At 41.0% G+C, this 23,309-nt stretch overlaps 1 pseudogene; it reads right to left on the minus strand.

Moving 5' to 3' along the window:
* Positions 1–21,801: 21,801 nt before the first annotated feature.
* Positions 21,802–22,548, minus strand: LOC137500526 (craniofacial development protein 2-like; annotated as a pseudogene).
* Positions 22,549–23,309: the final 761 nt, after the last annotated feature.

The following is a 23,309-nucleotide window of genomic DNA, read 5'->3' on the forward strand; positions in this document are numbered from 1 at the left end:
CAGGAGTAAAACATTAGTCTGAACAAAAGGTAATGTTCAGCTATTGTGCTGCTGCCCCTGCTCACCAGAGATTTATAAATTGAGACGTGAAGTAGCGACCACTGACTCCGGCATTGTTTCCAGTTGCTTGTCCTAGACTCTTTTCTTTCATCTTTCCTAGCCGACGTCCATTAGTCAGCTCCCTCCTAACCCGACGGTATTCGGTTTCCGAAGCCTAGGGAGTCTACCATCTTCTCATCCTTCGTGCCCTTCCCTTCCCTCCTATTTATTTTTGCCGATAACCCCACTGATCCTTTTCTTTTTCTTGCTCTGAATATCGAAGTTGTTTAAACAATTATTACTACCACAACGATAACAATATGTGATGGGCTTCGTATTCACCGCCTTCCGTCCATAAACCCAGGACTAGACAGCGGAGCAGCTCTCTTGGTTAACCACAGGCGACAGCGAGTGCTCCAGCAGCACTGTATCACTTGTAAGATCCCTGCTCAAAGCGAACCTTCAGGGCAGCTATTACAAGCACGTATGGTTTTGAGCAGCGATTGGAAAATAGAGGATAAAGTGCCTGGGAGTTGAAACAGCCAAGTCCCTAATGGTCTGTCTAAGATTTACTTTACGAAAAGTTTACACCACTGATGGGACGAACACAGCATTTAGTTTACAGTGAATACTAAACACTTCAGCAATGATATAACAGACTTCATGAGAATGCTGAAAACTTTATCTTACAAGACTTCCCTCAATTGTGAGACACAGTTGGTCAAAAAGGAACTGTAACAATGACCATTACATATAAACTGAGTCTGCAGGAAAATGTTACAGTTGGATATTCACTTTCAATAAAGCACATTAAAAGAACAATTAGCGATAGAATAATTACAAAATAGACAAACTCGACCTTCTACTTTTAATCTGACCAGTTTTCTGTTGAATATAATCCTCCTTCAAAGGAATATTGTAGAGCGTGAATCTTATGGTGACCGTTAATTTAAGAGAATTCGAAGACAGTAGGGACGTATTCACTGCAGAGTCAATCGATAAACATTAGGCCCTAAATAATATGTAATATAATAAATAGTTTCCTTCCGGTGAAAGCTAGATGTCATCTATTACAGCTAGATGTTGATATTTCTTCTGATAATTTTAGAGGACTACAAGTTTTGAAACGTATCCTCTCGTATCTTCTGTTCATAGTCGCGTTAGACTTTGTCATGAGGAAGGCTATAACACAAGTGGGAGCGGACATCAGCTCAGGTGACCGAAGTCAATGGAATTTTTCAGCGTATAAACAACGATCAGTTAAAACTCCTGAGATTTTGGGCTCGAGGCACACATGCCAACATAAATCTTGGAACCACTCGCTGGAGATTGTCCATAAATTCACTTTCCCTTGTAGCATCACCAATCATGATGACAACACTCAGACCGACATCTGATCTTGAACGGGAAATTCTGGAGCAGTATTTCTCCAATTCCAATTGCTCTGGAGAGCAACTTCTATCTCGCAACCCATTTTTACACCAGCAAAATGCGGGGGCTATACCTTATTTAAGGCCACGGCCGCTTCCTTCCCACTCCTAGCCCTTTCCTAACCCATCGTCGCCATAAGACCTATCTGTATCGGTGCGACGTGAAACTAATTCAAAAATCTATCTCGCTTAGGATGAAACCACGTCTGTACACTACCACCGTTGTCCCAACCGCAATATACGCAAGTGAAACGTGGAAGATCCGATGTAGAAAGCCAAGAATAACGACCGAGAGGGTTAGTCGTGCCGACAACACGACACCTTGCAATCTGTAGACCTTTGGGCTGTACAGCGATCGCTTGGGGCGGTTGCACCACTGGACGGTGGGGGTGGGGGTCGTGGAAGATCACAGCTAGTATCGTCAGAAATATCAATATTTTCCATTATCGTAGTCTGCGAAATATTCTGATGATAAGGTACATTGACCATATCACCAACAAGGGAGTGCTTCGGCGCAGCAGCTTACTGATGCACGCGGTCGAATCCAATTAGCTCGCTATGTTCTACGTGCGCCCCGAGATCGTACACCCCGAGTAGCCACGTACTGGGTTCCTCCAGAAGCCAGAAGGACTAGAAGCTGTTCGCGGAACATGAAGCTTGACGGACTATCTTCGAGCGATGCTCAAACACAGTGTTGCCAACAATTGATGTCGAAAAGCAACTAAAACTGATTGCAAAAAATGGTCTGAAATGAAGTAGCTTGCAAATAATCGCTGTATGCATGGGTGTAAATCATAAGACAGAGTAGTTTCACACCGACACAAAACGTACAATTTATTTTAAATGATACTGGACTGAAGTAACAAAACCATCATCATCCTCGTCCTTCTTCTTCGTACTTTCCTTTGATTTCGCACAGGAGCTTCATCCTTCCTCAATTGCATCAACTCCAGAAGCAGTTGGCGTGTCCGTTGATTTTTCTGATGACGTGTAAGCTGCGCTTGTTCCAAAAATAAAATAAATTGCGACGGAACCTGATCTGGAAAACAACGCTTGTCCACGTGTCTTAGTCCAAACATTACGCTCAAAACAGCTGACAAGATTTTTGTTTTCAGTTTGTTTCTCAGTTGGTTTTCAACGAAGCTAATCTACCTGACTGAACACGTGTTCGACTTTGAAACTGATTGAGGCAAAGTTAGAGCCGAAAGAGCAAAAAAAGATCAATTCCAAATACGGATTTTCTACTGTAGCATTATTATACTGATTGAATTCTAGCCAGAATTCAGTCGTGGAGGACCTATTTACCTACTTCTGAAAGATATTCTTCCATTGTTTTTAAGATGGACATGTTTTTGGGAGTGGGAATTAACGCCATCAGTGTAGCTTAGACAAGTTTGCGTGGATAGAAACCCGACACCATGGTAACGAGGCTACCAATGTTCGTGACCAGCTGATCACCTTCCTCAAGTTATTATCGTGTGCCAGAACTGTGCCTTCTATACACAGTAGGTTCAAATGGTACAGTGTTTTGAACGAATTTCCACTGTCTTTGACTGGCGTTTCGTCTAGGTCGCACCACAGCCCCTCATACACGATAACGTCACCGAAGGCAGCAGAATTTTTCTCATAATACGTATCTTGCGAATATTTATGACCATATTGTTGTATATAGACACTGTCTTTGCAATATTGCAGACCGTGCTGTAGAAAGCGCGCCAAGCCCTTCAGCTGATCGATTAAGGCGGTCTAAGGGATGTTACGAGTTGTAGGCTACTTGTGAATGAAATACATAAGGATTGTGAGAATTCTTACTCAAATACTTCTTCCTCAAATAATGAAGCTGCTTTTTTTAGGATAGGTACGTGATCTTCACGTGATGGGTAATGTAAATTCAAAGGACATAATACTTCTCGTGGAATTTATGAACTGAATTGAATTGTTACCATGTAGAGCATTTTTTTCAGAAAATCTAACGTGTTGCGAGTTGAATATCATACATTGCATTCAACTCGCAACTGCCACAATGCTAAGAAGGTGTGCATATCACAATGAAAATTCAACTACCGTATACAAGTATCTGTACACTAATAGTTTCATTTCTTTCAAATGAGGAAGACGAAAATCCCAACCGAAAATGTAACTACTACTACTACTACTACTACTACTACTACTACTACTACTACTACTACTACTACTACTACTACTACTACTAAAATGTTTTCATTCCTCCCCTGAAGGGGGAGGCGGGCCTCTTAGATGGTGACGCTGTCTCTCAGGCCGGGAGATTTGTAACGGTGAAGGTAATAATAATAATAATAATAATAATAATAATAATAATAATAATAATAATAATAATAATAATCGTATGGCCTCAGCTACCGTGTACAGACATTTCAATTTGATGCCATCTGGCTGTCTGCTCGTCAATTTTACGCTAGGCCCACTAGATGGCAGACCGAGTAAACCGAAACTCTATGGCTGAGATTTAATGAATTTTGTCGGGTAAACACCAAATGTGTCACCAGAGATCTTTTACATGCCGACATCGTACGACATGGAGTGTCGAATGGACTTTTTTCCGCCCTTCAAAAATCCGACTACCTCTGCCGGGTTTGAACCCGCTATCTTGGGATCCGGAGGCCGACACTCTACCACTGATCCACGGAGATGGTGGAGGGTGTGGCCTATACTAGGAACTGTTCCTGCGTTAGCCTTTAACTACTGTATTACGAAGAAAAGAGGAGTATGTTTCACTTGTATCCCTCAGCTAATGGTGAGTTCTGCTTTTTGACTTTCTTCTTGTTATATAGAATTATAGCAATGCGGCGAACGCTATTCCTCTGAACTGAGCAAATTAGTCTATGCGCAGTGCTCAGAGTTCTACCAGCTCCTGAAGTCCTCGTTGTATCTCAGGCGTATGAATGTGGATTAATAGTTAAATATTTCCGTGCTGGTTATTGCGTGTTGTTAGTGAACTGCCCGGTGACGTGTTTCCAAGTTCGACCCTTAATCAAAGTCGCAGACAGATAATGCCCAAACAGAGTAGTAGTAGACGTTACCTAGCAAAATGCTGAATTGGAGGCGACACAGATTACACCACCGACGGTAAAACAATATTGTGTCGTGTTTTTGACAAATAGATTTTCTGCAACATTCTGTTCACGCAGCATTCATATGAATGCTAAATGCTAAGCGAGTTGGCAGCGGCAAGACAAAACAAACCTTACTGGCGCAAGGGCTTCCATCCACTTTGGGACAAAATGAGTTTACCCGTGATTTGTGTCACACAATGATTGATGAAATATTCCATGGAATAGATTAACTAACCCTAATCTTCGTAGCGTTCTTGAGAAGTATTGCAACCCTACTATTCCTCAAGATTCTACTGTTCGGAAAGCGTGCTTGACAAGTGTTACAGTTCGTTGATGGAAGAACTGAGTAGCTTGACTGCTTGATCTGGGGAGTTGTAGACGAGAGTATCGATGCATGTAGTAGGTACGTGTAAACATATTGGTCGTGAAGTTGAGTAGTGATGAACCGGGTACTCTGTATCTTATCTCTTGCAAAGTGCTGGAGAGGGGAAATCTTTCTGACTGATTCTGCCAGTATATGTTAAAATCCGCTGCAGCATTGAAGTGTTTTATCCTCATTTGATTCTTTTCTTTTTTTTTTTGCTATTTGCTTTACGTCGCCACGACACAGATACGTCTTACGGCGACGATGGGATAGGAAAGGCCTAGGAATTGGAAGGAAGCGGCCGTGGCCTTAATTAAGGTACAGTCCCGGTATTTGCCTGGTTGAAAATGGGAAACTACGGAAAACCAACTTCAGGGCTGCCGCCCCACTGTCTCCCGATTACTGGATACTGGCCGCACTTAAGCGACTGCAGCTGTCGAGCTCGGTTCATTGGATTCACTCAACGTACGCAGCTTACAGCCCTGACAAGGAAGCGGAAGAAATAAGGGCACAATTTTCAAATGTAAACCAACTAATATCCACTGCGAAGAAAGTGTTTGTGAAAGCGCCTCTTCGGACAGAGGCTTACAGGAATTGCCTACCGGACGTTCCTCTTTCTCCAGGGCCAATCCTTACGCGCTGGGAAACTTGGATTGCAGCTGTGCTTATCCGTGAAGGATTTGATGTCAGTGGTGTTCAGGAGACGAAAGCAGCTTTCAGCAATGAAACGGTTCAAAGGGAACTGGAACTAATCAAGAAACGCTTCCAAATCATACCAATCAATCAAGAAGCTAGAAACACGTGGGTTGCGTCTTAGTGATTCCCTCGAGATTATGGAGAAAGTGAAGCGTGAACTGGAACGTATCCCAGGAAACCTCGGGCTCCGTCCGCAAACAAAATATCGTTATATCCTCAAATGAAATCCGGACTACGACACCATGATACTTATAAACAATTATTTGGCTGGTAATACTAATGTTGATCTACTAGAATAATCAACTCGCTTCCGAATTAAAGTACTGTCCTGCCACATCCGTAGTTGTAGAGAGATCATTCTCCGCACTGAAACTAATTTTAATATACAAACTCCACTGATTCATAGCAGAAAACTTGAATAAGATTGTTGTAGTGTTCTGCAAAGCATATTATGGACAGGAAAAGTAGAGTGTGCAGTGTAAAATTAGAGAGGAATATGTATTTAAGTGTGTTTCTTCACGTTTGTGTTTTTATACGGTTTTCTTACAACCTGCTAATTATGATTTATCATTTGTATTGATTAACACACTGTGTCTTATCTAGCCTATGGTTTAACCGTAAATAATAATAATAATCGTATGGCCTCAGCTACCGTGTGCAGACATTTCAATTTGACGCCATCTGGCTGTCTGCTCGTCAATTTCGACGTTTCGTTTTACTCTAGGCCACCACTAGATGGCAGACCGAGTAAACCGAAACTCTCTTGGGCGTCTATGGCTGAGATTTAATGAATTTTGTCGGGTAAACACTAAATGTGTCACCAGAGATCTTTTACATGCCGACATCGTACGACATGGAGTGTCGAATGGACTTTTTTCCGCCCTTCAAAAATCCGACTACCTCTGCCGGGTTTGAACCCGCTATCTTGGGATCCGGAGGCCGACACTCTACCGCTGATCCACAGAGGCAGCTGGTTTAACCGTAATACGTCTCACAAACTATGCACGGAATGTTTGTACTAACAGAATAGCCGCGACTGTAGGTAGAGTGCATTTTTTGTATTTCATTCAGTTGTGAATTCATGATCATGTGGTTGAATCGCCTGAGTTTAGTAAAGGAATCTTACGTTTGCATTTCATAAAAGTGTTTAATAGCATGAAAATATGTGAGTATTTTACCACTTTTCGCAGCATTGTTGCATCCTTATATTGGTGATTTATATCACATATAAATTCGATGTCTAATAATAATAATAATAATAATAATAATAATAATAAAAATAATAATAATAATATGGCCTTGGCTATCGATTCCAATATGTTTGAGTACGCCCGGATGCTTGCTTGTGAAATTCTAAATTGTTGTATCCCTTATAAAGTAGAATCACAACATTGAAAGCTGCAGTCAGTATTCCTACTGGCCAAATTGGATCGCCGAGAGATAGATTTTATGTAGGCCCTCTTCCAAAGGTAAGTAGAAATACATTCTATCTGTCAAGTTTTCCATGTTCAACAATATGTAGACCTTACACAGGTCCAAACAGCGATCTTAGTCTCAAGAAGCTCGCATGCTAACTATTCGAGGGCGTGACAGCTGAGTGACTGCATCACTGACTTTCCACTAAGATGGCTGTGGTTCGAATGCTGGCCCGTGTAATGTCACTTGCCATTGGTTTTGATTCCACATAATACTGTAGTTCCTGCGGCTGAAGAGTTAAGATCAATCATTTCGTAAATTTCCAAACATACTTGCCTTCTTAAACCATTCGGTGGCAAGCGACGCCGTCAAGTGAATGCTGAGGTTAATGAATTGTCGTACAGTAAATTCAAGATAATGATTTCAAGGAGCTAGTACAGCATAATATTCTGTTGTCAACGTACCCAGTTTTACGTTAGACAAGTTATGACAAGGCGAAGTTAAGTGATTATTAAGGCTCCGCTCTTTCTTGGACTCCTTCGTTGGAGATGAACTGTTTTACATGGAGGTACTTAATTATAACATGCTAGTGATCCTCATCAAAATTTACACTTGGCACATCGTATTAATACACTATGCTACATTTTACTTAACAAACAATAACAGGTGTTGTTAATGTAACATTTGCGTTAAAGTCCCCTGTTTCACGAACACATTTCCGACATTTGTTACCCAAAATAACACGTTTCCGCACGCGTTTGGCAGCGAGTGCCTTTTCTTTCTTTACATAAAGTGCCTAGAGCGGTATGTTGGAATTGTATTTCGTCACACATGGTAACATTTTTTTTTTTTTTTTTTTTTTTTTGCTAGGGGCTTTACGTCGCACCGACACAGATAGGTCTTATGGCGACGATGGGATAGGAAAGGCCTAGGAGTTGGAAGGAAGCGGCCGTGGCCTTAATTAAGGTACAGCCCCAGCATTTGCCTGGTGTGAAAATGGGAAACCACGGAAAACCATTTTCAGGGCTGCCGATAGTGGGATTCGAACCTACTATCTCCCGGATGCAAGCTCACAGCCGCGCGCCTCTACGCGCACGGCCAACTCGCCCGGTCATGGTAACATTATTATAGGTTATGGTTAGTGGAGACTTTGAAGACATAAGCATGTGCAGTAATAGGCAAAAAAAGCGTCATTTTAATGAATACGAGACGAACTTTATTATAGATTTAATTTGAAAGTATGTGAGTGTGCTTAAAAAATAAAAGAGCGAACGGTTAATCGCAACGTTCAATACATTCTTACATGAGTGCAATCTAAGGCTCGTACAACACCGGGAAAATGTGATAATTGATATACATCTTGAATGATTTTTGGACATTTTTTACTGTGGGGAAAGTAATGTAATGCCTTGCCATTGCAGCGGGAACTCTTTGCACAATCTAAACACTCTTGTCTTTCACTCATGAGCATAGTTGCCTACAATTACTTTAAGAGAGTCTGAAGCATAATATCTATGAACTGCAAGCTACTCCTGCACTGGAGACAGCAATTTTGCAATCTGTGGGAAACTCTGACCTGTTAGTTGTCCATTATGGCTTTGGTAATAAAATGCCTATCTTTGTAGAAAACTTTCTTCTTACACCTCTAAAAAGGCATTTTCTCTTTAATTGATAGATAGTTCTCATACAGCAGTATAGCTTCAAACTTACGTCTTCTAGATCAGGGGTTTCCAGTTGGTAAGGGCTCGAGGTCCACATTGGGAATCTCAGGCACGATCGCTGACCGCACTTTAGTTATTATTGATTTAAGCCGACTAAGGAGCGCTGATGACTAGTTCTTCCTCGATACTCTTCTTCGTTCCCAATATCTCTTGAACCTGCTGATATATTCTCCCTTCTCTCCTGTGAAAGGGGCATCCGACTTCTAGGGACTCTAGGTGGTAGGGCTCAAGACTGCACCATATCACAAAATTTGGAACGATCTTCTATATCAGTGTCTGAAATCCGAGCCGAATCCAAGTCCTTCTGTCCTGCATTAAGCCACAAGCTTCCAGTCTTTTAGCTTTTAACCGAAGAGAAGATCTTTTTGTCCATTCTTGCTGTCCATTCGTTGTAGGTGTATGTAGAACTTAAGCCTCCTACGTCTCATGCTGGTATTTGCTGATTCTAACTGTCGATACAGCTCAGAGTTCGATTTAAGTCTGTCCGCACTTTAATAATAGGCCAATTTTCGTAAAATTCCGTAAATAGAACAGAGTTACCTATATGAAATAATACGCATAGTTGAGTTGAAGGTTCAATATTTTTTTTGCTTATAAACTATTTTACAATTGAATCGGCACATGCTAAAAGGGCCTCAATCCAAACAACCCAGTTTTGAGAAAAACGAAAAAACTGTCTCTCAGCGACCCTATTTTTTAAACTAATTAACTTTACTGGAAAGTAGTACATACCTCAACCGTACCCGTTTTTACTATTTTAACAATCGTTTATGTTTAGTTACTTTGCAAACTAGGTGTAAATGCCGGGGACTGAGGCCCTTTTAGCATACTGCAAGGTTTTCACAAAATGGAAACAGAACATCTTCGGTTTTTGTCAATCTGTTTACTAACAATCGAAGATTCTGAGTACCATATTTATATAAAGGTAAGAAACACTCTATGTGTCAGTACAAAATGTCATTTTAGTTGAACCTAGTCATCATTTCCATCATCATTGCTGCGTTCAGAGGTAGGCCAGAATTTCAGTATAGAACTCCAGAAACTCATGAGGAATGTATGACATTAACTTTTTAATGTCATTTACTTTGGCAGGTTTTATAGGGACTTTGTTCAGTGGGTAAGCTACTGCATCTGGAAGTTTAACTTCTTGAACTCCGGATTGTTTAAGGTGAAATGTGTGGGTTATCACAGATTCAATGAAGTGTGTTGCGACAATCTGGAATTTAAACTTGGAGTTGTAGGTAAAGTGCATCCATGTACTGATCATAAAATTAACTTTGTGGTCTCTAGGAACAGTCTTGGCTTTAGTTTCTTCTGAGATACAGTTCCTTTATTAGTAGCGTGGCCACCATTGTTTGAACTCGATAATTTCTTCACATTGAACTTCTTTTTCTATGAACTTGTGAGTTTTACTTGACTGGATGATAATGTTTGTCAGTTCATGAATGCCATAAATTCTGTCGTGTTTTTCAGTGCTTTATTTATTATGGCGAAATCCCTATCACATGGTAGATACGAATGTCCTCGGACAGGAAACAATTGTTCATTTTTTCAAAACGCTTTATGTCCGTCAAAGCTAAAAGCATTCTAGATAGGGCATGATTTTTATTCCCCCCCCCCCCCACAGTTGTCTGACTACACATGCAGCTCTGTGTATTGTGGGGGGACACTATTCAAAGAGTCATAAACAAGTGAGCATACTTCATTCGGCCCTATTTGTCCCTTCACCTTCACGATACAGATGAATAACGGCCTTATTTTTTGTAATTTCGTGTATATAAAACACGCTGGTTGTCAGCTGACGTAGGTAGAATGTTTCTTGAACAGGTATTTGAAGTAGTTGAACACTAGCATGAAATCAAAGCAGATAGCGAACACATGTGGTTCGTCTTTGGTTTCCTCTTCCCTTGTCAAACGAACATAAAACTTTGAGGCTTTTCTGTTATGAACTAAAAGCTCCGTAGATGCCACTCTTTTAGCTGCTTTATTTAGGTGGGGTTTTTAAACTTGAATTTCAGTTCTTCACAAGCACAACAACGATCACTCTGTGGTACTCCAAAATGCAAGTTATAATTTCCATCAAAAATCTTGCAAAAAATGATTGGGTAACCTTGTTGTTTGGATTCTTTTCATTGAAATGGAAATGGCGTATGGCTTTTGGTCCCGGGAGTGTCCGAGGACAAGTTCGGCTCGCCAGGTGCAGGTCTTTTGATATGATGCCTGTAGGTGACCTGCGCGTCGTGATGAGGATGAAATGGTGATGAAGACGACACATACACCCAGCCCCGTGCCAGCGAAATTAACCAATTACGGTTAAAATTCCCGACCCTGCCGGGAATCGAACCCGGGACCCCTGTGGCCAAAGGCCAGCACGCTAACCATTTAGCCATGGAGCCGGACTTTCTTTTCATTGTAAAGGATGCACAAAAGTTTTTTGTTCAACCTTGCATCTAAGTAGTTATAAGTCTTTGATGCATAACGGGTTTGTTTTTGAGGGAAACTTTAAATATGTTCCCGCAAAAGCTGTTTTGTATCTGGCAAGTGGGCTTTTTTAACGTCTTTTCCACGTTGGTCGACAGGACTTTTACCCAATAGTTTCAAGGATTTCAGTCTCTTAACTCTTTTTACTGACACTGAATGGAATGGAGGGCTAAGAAAGCTTTAAAACATACTTGTTGTCTGTTTAATCCTACCATCACATGATAACGAAAAGTGTTGCTCTTTTCTCTGGCAGCATCTCCTTTTTGAGGACGTCTTCGTTGTATCGCACAAACATCACTCAAATGTTGCAGATGCAAATCTTGAACATCTTTGGAGGACAAATCATAAAACTTTGCCAAAATGTCAGCTTGTTCATCTTCGGTTATGATTTCAAAACAATTCAGTCTCTTGCAACTGAAAGAGAACATACAAATTATTAACAGAAACTAGAAATGTAAACAAAAACACTTTGTGTGTGTTGAGTTAGGCTAAATTCTTTACAATATAAAAGGTGTAAGTCTCAAAGATTTTAGGCCTATGTTTTTCATTAAAAAGATTTTGATTTCAAGTTCCAAATTACACGTTTGTATGTGTAGGTTAGTTTTTAGTTTTTATCAGAACTAAGTAGTTTCAAAGATTGGTTGCAATATTATTGCACTGATAATCTTACCTGCAGGCATTTCCAGTATTTTTCTTACGCACAATAACATTTACTTCTGAGTCGGAAAATTCTTTATTGTTAACCCTAGCTCTTTTAATTCTATTCCTCTTCACAAGTCTTTGTTGCCTTTACGCTTTTTACCAACAGACTCTTCACTATTCTCTACTAAATCTTCCATTGATATTATTAAGTACAACAAACTTAAATGTCTTATAAAACGACAGTAAAACAAACGTTTAATTCTGTTTATGACACACTACACACAGTGCAGGCTTGCTGAATAAGGTTAGGTTAGTAACAACACCAAACAAGTATGACACTGATCAAGCGCGCGAAACAGTCAGGCAGTGTTGCAGCTAGCGTATGCTAGAAGGGTCTCAGTCACGGACTGAGAACCTTTTAGCATACGTTAGGAATTTCCCTAGCTAATATTAGCTAATCCGTGCGTGTGGCTCAATCCCTTTTAGCATAGATAGTTGAAGCTATCCTGTAACATGCGATTTTCATGCTTAACTCACTTTGCCATTTTTTGTGACTGAGGCCCTTTTAGCATGTGCCGATTCAATTGCATAAAAGAGTGAAATTAAAAATGAACTATTATACCCAGGACAATTGAACTTGGAAAAAGACCACCCAACAGTGTCAGTTTCTTTGAATTAATATATTTGACAAAAACAATTAGTAAAAAAGAAAAATCCAAAAGACAAACTGAAATTTATAATATAGTCAAAACATAACTTAAAGAAGGACAATTTAGTGGAAGTAGTGTGAAGGGAACAATGATATAAAGTTGAAAGAACTTAAAATCCCAGCAACGTACTTTGTAACTCCCTGAAAATTTCTTCCAGTGTTCAGCACCGTGCACCAGCCAGTACCACCAAAACGAGGAACTGAAACTGCTTCTTACACCAATGGCAGTTAAAGTATTTCATGGTATTCACTTCATGCTACCATGCATAAAATATCCACAGTGAGGTTGGCATGAGTTCAGGAATTCGTATGGATCCCGTATCGATTTTTAACACTGGCATTTGTGAGGGCTCGTTTTCCGCTGAAGTTTGGATTTTAATATTTTAAATCAAAAATAATCTATTCATCGCAAGTGAATATTAAAAATAGGAAATAACATTAAAGAATGATTTAGTTCTAACTTGGGTCTATTAAGGGTATAAAAATGAATATATTCATGAACGAGCTGTGAAAGAGATTATGGAAATTTTCTTCACATTTTTTGAAATAATTTATTTTAAACCCCTGGTGGGCCGCCATTTCGAAACCCCTAGAACACTAGATGCTGCCATTTGACATCTTAACAGATGATAAGAGGTTTAACAGTGGGCTGATGTCATGTTAATGTAACACACGTAAGTATTAACAATTTGTTCGTGTTAATAATTCTTGATTTTAATGGCGTGTGGCCTCGAGAGTGACCTGGTGCAGGTCTTTCGAATTGACGCCGTATAGGCGACCTGCATGTCTATGAAGATAGAGCCCTACCTTGATGAATTCTAATGCTAGTAAACTCGTGTCCTCATCGCGAGGTGGTGCAGCTCTTCTCAGGCACACACCCATTGGAGGTGAGCTGCATGTACCATTTGGATAACATACCAGCCCTCCTGCCAGTCTTAAATTTCTGGCAGTACCGGGAATCGAACCCAGGCCTCCGAGGACGGCAGCTAATAACAATAACCGTTACGCTACGAAGACGGACAATTCTAATGCTGAAGACGGCAAACACTCCCAGCCAATGGAGGTTAAAATGCCCGACCCGGCCGGGAATCGAACCCGGGACCCTCTGGACCAAAGGCCAGCACGCTAACCATTTAGCCATGGAGCCGGACGTAATTCTTGATGAGACGGTCATTTTGTTAAATTGTGTGCTAAGTCTCCTTAACAGCAGTGTTAACACTTAACATCCGCTGGAGAAACCGGACCTTAGATTATCAGCTCCAGACAAGAAATAACCTGCTTTTTTCTGTCGGCCGCCAGCCATTTGGAACTCTCGTTCCGGCAAACCTCCCTGCTGTAACAAGCTTTATGTGTGATATCACGAGGCTCGGAACAACATCATGAAATGACGTTGATAAGTTATTGGTCATAAAGTTGCCGCGAACAATGCGCCTTTTGAGTGACGTGGTTTGCTGCGCGAATTACGACTACTATCCTACTATCAAATATTTATTGGATAAGGAGGGAGTGAATTGCTTGCACACTGGGGAAGGTCAGAGAAAAGGATGAGTACAACAAAACTATAATTGCTGTTATTAAATTTATGAGTTCGTGCAGCTTATGGTTACACAGATATAGCCCATTTTTTTCTATCAAAATTACGTGGGCGTTTGTCTTTTGGTATTTTCTTTTTTACTAATTGTTTTTGTCAAATGTATTAATTCAAAGAAACTGACACTGTTGGGTGGTCTTGTTCCGTATTCAATTGTCCTGGGTATAATCGTTTATTTTTAATTTCACTCTTTTATGCAATTGAACGTCCCGCTAACTACTTCTACGGTTCTCGGAGACGCTGAGGTGCCGGAAATTATTATTGTTAATATTATAAGTCCCTTCATTCAACTGAAAAATTAGTACTAGCTACTTACTAGTTAGAGCAGGGCCTCTCAAACGCCCAAAATCTCATGCGTGCAGAGCGAGGTGCAAGAGCTCCGTGCACTGTGCATCAGTGCCGCTCGGTGCTGCTCGGTATGGCTCGGATCAACGCTTCGTCTCTGGGCTACTCGGCTAAGCTCGGCTCAACTCGGCTATACTCGGCTCAACTCAGCCCGGATTTGGAGTGCTACGGCGCAAGTGGGGGAGAGGGAGACAGGGGGAGCGAGCGAGACAGGCGTGAGGAAAGAGAGAGTTAGCGCTATTGCTCCAAATCGAGGAGTGGGGGTCTGCACTCTGATCAACCAAGCCAAGTCGTCTTTTGCACCGTGCACAGTGCATGCACCACGCGCATGCACCCTGAGAGGCCCTGAGTTAGAGGGTGCAGTTGGTTGAGCGCTCGTCTCCTGTGTTGAAGGTTGCGAGATGGATTTCCAGCACAGTCGGTTGACATTTGACAGTGACATTTTATTGTTTCATAATGCGCAACCTGTTAAATATTTTCCCTCTTCATCATTGCCAAGTTTTCGGTCTAAGAGTGATGTATCATTAAGTCCATCGTCACTCGTCTAATTCCAGTTCTAAGTCGTTACCATTATTGTACTCAAATTATATAGGAGAATATGGGATTTGCTAAATTCCGTTATGCAGTAGACCTTAATACTGTATTTAGAGACTCGTTTTGCCACCGCTGTATACCAGGGATTATCTTAGAAGATTTCCATAACCTGCTTCCGCCCAAAATTGTTGAATCTATAAAGAAGCTTTAAAAGTTAAGATGACTCCTTTGTTCATGGCATCAATGACCAAACCGGTATAAGAATATCAGAAACTTCCACTAGTCAGCAGCTGTCTATCGCCACAGTATTATCGTTTTCGTGTCATTACTTTCAAATTATCGCGCCTAACCTACGCACACATGTCTTAATTCATCAGAATAGCGCACTCAGAATGTCAGAAATCGTCATAGCTTCTTAGCTCTAATATCACGCTTCAGTTGCGTTCAATGTAACTCTGTTACTCTGACGAAGAAGACAGTCGATGTATTTGCAGACTACAGCTAGTGATCGAATAATCGAATACTTTTAACATTAGAATAACCTCAATCCGATTATTTAGATAGTCGAATAAAATAATCGAGTGAGTTTCAAATATCATTCAGTTGTATCGCATAGAATATTCGGATGCGTCATGAATCAATTTTTCGGTTTAAGTGTGTCGAATAGACAATCGATTGAAATAAGCAAATATATGAACTCTTATGAAGAATTTTTCCAATCTTATCTCCAAGTGCTGAAACTAAATTCGATTATTTCGAAGGCATTCACTATTCAATTGCCTCATCACTCGAATGCAGTTCCGAATGAATAATCGTAAAAAATAATCGAATGGAAAAAGTCACTGTTCGATTGCCTCATTGATTCGAATGGAGTTTCGAATGAATAATCGAAAAATAATCGCACGAAAAAATATTCACTATTCCATTGTCTCATTAATTCGAATAGAGTTTCGAATGAATAATCGGATGGAAACAACATTCACTAATCGATTGCCTAATTCATTCGAATGAATAATCGAAAAATAATCGAATGGGTAATATAATCGAATAATCAAATAAAATGATATAATCGAGTAGGCGATTATTTTGTATTCGATTATTCCATCAATAACTGCATCCCCAAGAGTTTAAATGCGAAAATAAAACATTCTACACTCATGAGGAATTACGTTAGAGATAGCTGCAGTTTCGGAGAAATGGAGCTGTAGTCCATCCGGCGAATGTAATTGTACAGCGTGGCACATGACTGTAATGTCAGACCTTGTGAGACTAACAGCTAACGCATAGTATGCGTAAGACACGATGTTTCAGCGGATTTGGTGGCGGTCAGGTTGTCGGATATATGCAGTAGCGGCGTTAAGAATCTCGGGGCCTGCTCGTAGTAATTGAAAATGGGCGCTTTGTTTCCTGATAAGGAGTTGCAAGTTTATTTCAGAACAGGGTTGTGTATTATTACAAAGAACAACAACATTTACATGGTACAACTCAACCGTCCTACTTAGCCTACTTAGCTACACTGATTGCCGAAAGTTATAAACAGGCTCGAAACTTCAGTATTTAGAGTTTAGATACTTTAAAAGTCTTGTTGATTGTTGTGAGTGGCGGCAAGCAATGGTTATTTTTGGAACAGGTTGGGAAATCTACATTTCTTGAGAAATAACTACCGTACCCCTATTGATGAAAGAAGCTCTGCACTACGACGGCCTAAGTTTGGAATAACTCTCAGTAATACCAATAATACTGTGTTGTGTGCTGTAGCTTTATCAATATGTAAAATCACTTTTCAGCTACTGAATTAAGAAAGTCATGGGCCCCTCACAAATCATGGGGCCTGCGGGGTCCTTATCGCCGCCATTGAATATATGCCATTCGCCACCAGCTTCAGATTTGTGACAGTCGCTACGCACCATCCTCGGCTCACTCCCCTAAGGCATTGACCGCGGGAATAATAATGGTAAATTTCGCAGAACCATCCCGCCCGGCAGCTCCGCCTCCTCTCTGAGGCCCGTATTCACCAACGTCAGTTACTTGTGCTGATTTCAAAACCTCGGATAATGTCATTATCTCGGATAACGTTCACTTCCGTATTCGCCATAGAATTTCCTATCTCAGTTTACCAAAATTAAGTTTTCATTGCAATCTGAGTTTGAACCTTAAATTGTTCACACTAATGCACGGAAAACAAATGACTGCGTGCTGCCGCTGGTATCGAAATATAAGTAAGTTTTGATTTCATTCGGTGTTTGCAAATAATTTATCATAAATTATGTTCGCTCTTGTCTAGAAACGAAGAACTATACTCGAGAATTCATTTTAGGACTACCTTCGTCTTGGAAATTTCAGGTTATGTTCGATAGTGTCGAAGCTTTAGATGACCTAAAATGTGTGTGAAAATCAGTGTCGTCGTAATCCTCGAAATATGTCGCACGTTCTTTTATCCACCTAGAACGTTTATTAATTGCATAACTTTGATTGTATTCCTCGTCGCTGTGATTTTCTCTTTCAGTTAAATAGTCCAGCCATCTTGGAAGGCTATTATCTTAGATTTTCGATTTTACCGGCCAACCAGTCTCCGGTAAAATTTTAAACCGAGATAATACCCGTTATCTGAGATAATGTTATTGGCGAACATAAACTTAACTTTTATCCAGGTTTACGTAGCTTTAAATTAAGTGCTTGATATGGAAGTGTCAACGGTCACGGGAAGTCACGCACCCTTTACCACGGGTACGCATACAAATTGGGACTGTAACTTGGTGCTATTCAAGACAGAGATTGACACATTGTCGAGGATCAATAAAGGGTGAACGTGGTGAAGTGCTGTGTGTGACCTCCAGATGATGCTCGCTCAGAAGTACTGAAGGCTCGCAATCAGGCTTTTGCATTTGGATTTGGATTATCTCCACAATATGGGCTATGATTCTTTAACAGAAATGCCAAGTCAGCAAGTTACGAAGAGGTATTTTTATCGCCACAGAGCCAAATCGTGTCGTGCCATTTCGTCCAGGTGCTATTTCGTCCAAGTGCTATTTCGTCCAAATTCCACGAATAGAGGCAGGTAGTTAACTCTCTACCGACCCACTAGTGCTATTTCGTCCAAACACCTATGATTGACAGTTTGACAGGTCTACAATAACTGTTTCATTTCATTGCGTTCCTTGTTAGAAATAGGTAATTTTTTGATGTTTGTAATAATGGACGTTACACGCTCCGCTCGTTTGCCACCAGTCAGCTATATTTTACAATGAATTGCTTATAATGTAAACAACATAGTGAGAATAAAAACAAATATTTCCACAAATCAGGTGATAATTAAAATATATCCAAAGTTGCATTACTAAAACATCTGCTTAAATAAATATCTTATCATATATCAAGCAGGAATATTTGTTTATTTCATTAAAATTACATAGGGACTTTGAAGGGCTTTGAGGAGGGGGCCCTAAGGGAAGTTAGGGAAATCATGTCCTTTCGAAACATACAGGGAAAGTTCCCTTTATTTTGACACCTCAATCATCAAAATCGGACTTATAATAAAAAAGTAGTTCACTGGACAAAAAATTCCTAAGGGAATTAAATATAAGTCCGCCTCTGTGGTGTAGTGGTTAGTGTGATTAGCTGCCACCCCCCGAGGCCCAGGGTCGATTCCCGGCTCTGCCATGAAATTTGAAAAGTGGTACGATGGCTGGAACGGGGTCCACTCAGCCTCGGGAGGTCAACTGAGTAGAGGTTGGTTCGATTCCCACCTCAGCCATCCTGGAAGTGGTTTTCCGTGGTTTCCCACTTCTCCTCCAGGCAAATGCCGGGATGGTACCTAACATAAGGCCACGGCCGTTTCCTTCCCTCTTCCTTGTCCATCCCTTCCAATCTTCCCATCCCCCCGCAAGGCCCCTCTTCAGCATAGCAGGTGAGGCCGCCTGGGCGAGGTATTGGTCATCCTCCCCAGTTGTATCCCCCGACCCAGAATCTGAAGCTCTAGAACACTGCCCTTGAGGCAGTAGAGGTGGGATCCCTCGCTGAGTCCGAGGGTAAAACCGAACCTGGAGGGTAAACAGATTAAGAAGAAGAAAAAATTAAGTATAAGATAATATACTCACGATTAACTGTGGTCCTCGAGACTGCTATGAAGTCACGTTCAGCCAATTTTCACATTACTACAAAGGTTTGATGAAAACACAAACCAAATCTGGCAATGGAAGAAGCGGCCTTTCAGCCTTGTCAAGTTTTATACAGTTTGTACAATGTATGCAGCAGCTAATGCGTTGTCCGATGATGCAAATCAGTAACTATTTTGTTCCTCTTAATCCATTTTAATTATGCAGCAGACGTTCCTCAAAAACTTTTCAATTTCTCGTGACTTCTCCAATTTTTCAATTGCTCTTTCTATTCTGTTGTCCATTACAATGTACTTGTTTCTCCTCTTTAGACCTTCTAAATTCTGGCAAATACTGATGATTTTCGTATCAGAATAATCTGTTTTTTCTTTAGTGCCATAATTAGGTGTTTTATTCGAGGGTGTGGTTTGCCAATGATTGCATTCAAGCGATGGTTCCATCCTTCCACAGCGTTGTTGGTACGATGTCGCCTGCCGGTACAATTCCATGCATCAGTTGGGAAATGAGGGGTTTCTTGTTGTTGTTGTTGTTGTTAGTCGTTTAGTCGCTTTCGACTCTCCGTGACCCCATAGACCAAAGTGCGCCATTTCTTCCTGTCATGAACTATTTTCCGAAGTCTTTCTAAATTGAGAGCCGTGGCTTCCTTGATGCCATCAATCCACCTCATCCGTTGTCGCCCTCTTCTCCTGTTACCATCAGTCTTCCCCAGCATTAAGGTCTTTTCCAGTGAATCATGTTTTCTCATAATATGACCGAAGTACTTTAGTTTTTGTCTGAGTATTTGACCTTCCAGTGAACAGCCTGGGTTGATTTCCTGTAATATGGACTTATTAGACCTCTTCGCAGTCCACGGAACTCTAAGGAGTTTTCTCCAACACCATAGTTCAAATGCGTCTATTCTTCGACGCTCATACTTTCTTACTGTCCAGGTTTCGCTTCCGTACATTGCTACTGGAAAGACCATAGCCTTCACTATACGAATCTTAGTTCTTAAAGTTACGTCTCTACTCTTGAAAATGTTATCAAGGTTGGCCATTGCCTTCCTCCCAAGGAGCAAGCGTCTCTTAATTTCATGGCTGCAATCGCCGTCAGCAGTTATTTTGGAGCCCAAGTAGATGAAACTAGGAACAACCTCCATTGTTTCACCATTTATATGCCAGGAGGTGATAGGTTTAGTTGCCATGATCTTTGTTTTCTTGACATTCAACCTTAGTCCAGCTTTTGCACTTTCTTCTTTCACCTTCATTAGTAGATACTTAAGTTGTTCTTCACTTTCTGCCAACAGGGTGGTGTCATCAGCATATCTAAGGTTATTAATATGTATCCCACCAATTTTAGCTCCAGTTTCTGTTTCATCTAATTTGGCATTCCTCATCACATACTCTGCATATAAGTTGAATAAGTAAGGTGACAATATGCAGCCTTGACGTACACCTTTCTCAATCTTGATCCATTCAGTTGTTCCATATAGCGTTCTCACCGTAGCTTCCTGATCAGAGTAGAGATTTCTCATAAGGCAAATAAGATGATCTGGTACTCCCATAGTCTTGAGTACTTGCCACAATTTATTGTGGTCGACACCGTCAAAGGCTTGAGCATAGTCAATAAAGCATAAGTATAGGTCTTTCTGGAATTCTCTTGCTTTCTCCATAATCCAGCGAATATTAGCAATTTGATCTCTGGTTCCTCTGCCTTTGCGGTAACCGGCTTGTTCTTCAGGTAGTTCTCGATCTACATACTGCCGAAGCCTATTTTGCAGGATCTTGAGCATAACCTTGCTAGCATGCGATATAAGTGCGATTGTTCGGTAGTTTGAACATTCTTTAACGCTGCCCTTCTTTGGAATTGGGATGAACACTGAGTTTTTCCAATCTTTTGGCCACTGCTGGGTTTTCCATATTTGCTGACATATTGAATGTAGCACTTTCACAGCATCCTCTCCTAGGATTTTGAACAGTTCTGCTGGGATTCCATCATAACCACTTGCCTTATTGTTTGCAATACTTTCTAGGGCCCACTTGACCTCACTTCCTAGGATATCTGGTTCTGGCTCTGACAACAGAGTAACTTCATCATCAGGAGTATTCCGCTCTTTCCTATACAAATTGCCTACATATTCCCTCCACCTTTCTTTAATCTCCTCTGCTTCAGTAAGATCTTTTCCATTTTTATCTTTTATCATTCCAATCTTCGCCTGGAATTTCCCTCTGATGTCTCCAGTTCTTATGTAAAGATCTCTTGTCTTACCCAGTCTGTTATTTTCCTCAACTTCCTTGCATTGTTCATTCAAAAAGGCATTCTTATCTCTTCTAGCTAGTTTCTGAAACTCTGCATTTAATTTAGACATCTTCGATCTTTCCCCTTTGATTTTTGCATTCCTTCTTTCTTCTGCTATTTGTAGTGCTTCACCCGATAACCATTTGGCCTTCTTCTTGTTCTTTTTCTTGGGAATATGCTTTTCCGCTGTCTCCTTAACAACACAGCGTACTTCTGACCATAGCTCTTCTGGAACTCTATCTGTTAAATCTAATCCATTAAATCTGTTTCTAACCTCTACTGTATATTCAAGAGGTATGCTATTTAGGTCATATCTGCTTGATGGTTTGGCTCTGTCAATCCTTTTTAATTTGAGCCGGAATTTGAAAATTAAGAGCTCGTGATCTGATCCACAATCAGCCCCAGGCCTTGTTTTGGATGACTGTACAGCGCTCCTCCACCTCTGACTACAGAGTATGTAGTCGATCTGATTCCGACATTTACCGTCTGGCGAGGTCCAGGTGTATAGGCGTCGTTTGGGCAATTGAAACAGTGTGTTGGTAATGACCAGTGAGTTGTCTTGACAGAATTCTAGGAGTCTCTGTCCAGCTTCATTTGTTGTGCCAAGGCCAAATTTTCCCGTTACTCCATCTACAGTTTGATTTCCTACTTTGGCATTCCAGTCGCCAATAATGAAGACGACATCCTTCTTTGGTGTTAACTGTAGCAATTCTCGTAAGTCTTCATAGAACTGATCAATATCTTCCTCTTCAGCTTCTGTGGTTGGTGCGTAAATTTGTATGACTGTGATGTTAAAAGGTTGGCCTTGATAACGTACAGACATCATTCTATCAGTTTTAAAATTGCACCCAATTACAGTGTTACGCAGCCTGTTGCTAACTATGAGGGTAACTCAATTTTTCCTTTGGTTTTCATGTCCAGAATAGTAGACCATGTACCCATCTGTAGCAAATTCACCCATACCAATCCATCTCACTTCGCTTATTCCCAGTATATCGATGCCCAGTCTCTTCATTTCTCGTTTGACTATATCCAACTTTCCTTGATACATGGATCTTACATTCCAAATTCCTAAACAGTACTGTTCCTTGCAGCATCGCACATTTCTTGAGGCTTCTCTCAACGTAGTTCCCCCCGGAGATCCGACTGATGAACTTGAAACTCCGGAATATTTTGAATATAGCAAAGCCATGGAGTTTTCTTGGGAGAATTACAGTGGTGGTTTCCCGTTGCCTTCCACTGTCCTCCACTCCTGTTGGCTCACTGACCCAGTTTCCCGCTGGGGTTTTAAACCCAACCTTCCACTGGGTTGCTCAGCTTAACAGGGGCACCACGCGTAGGTAGGATTTGGAGAATTGAGGTGTGAGAGGCTAAGTGAACTCTCTTGATGAGTTCATATATTCGCATCACACCCCCGTTTCTACAATCACCACTGGTCAATGAAATAGTCGAAAAAATTGAGTTTCTCATGTGCTACAGCAACACTGTGGATGTGTAGCCAGCTTTCCTCCACATCTATCGTCCTTAAAAAGGGCAGAGCAGCGCATATTCTCACGTCGTCTCGTGTGTTGTAATCTTTGGCAAGCCCAAGGTTTTGTACATTCCTCCATAGACTTTGTGAAAAATGAAAAAAGCACCCATGAAATTCTGCACCAGGAAATACAGTGTTGATTGCCTCGATCACTCCAGCTTCGAAATCTGCGTTTACTGTCTCAGGGGACCAGTCTGGAATCACCCGAAGAATGGCGTTAAACAGGCGAATGTAAGTTGGCTTTCTCTTGTCAGGAAGTAAAGCGAAAACTACCGGGGGTTACGTTTGTTTCTTCCACAGTGCTACCTAAATCTATATGGATGGTG

The sequence above is a fragment of the Anabrus simplex genome, chromosome 4, assembly GCF_040414725.1.
Source record: "Anabrus simplex isolate iqAnaSimp1 chromosome 4, ASM4041472v1, whole genome shotgun sequence".
NCBI classification, from domain to species: domain Eukaryota; kingdom Metazoa; phylum Arthropoda; class Insecta; order Orthoptera; family Tettigoniidae; genus Anabrus; species Anabrus simplex.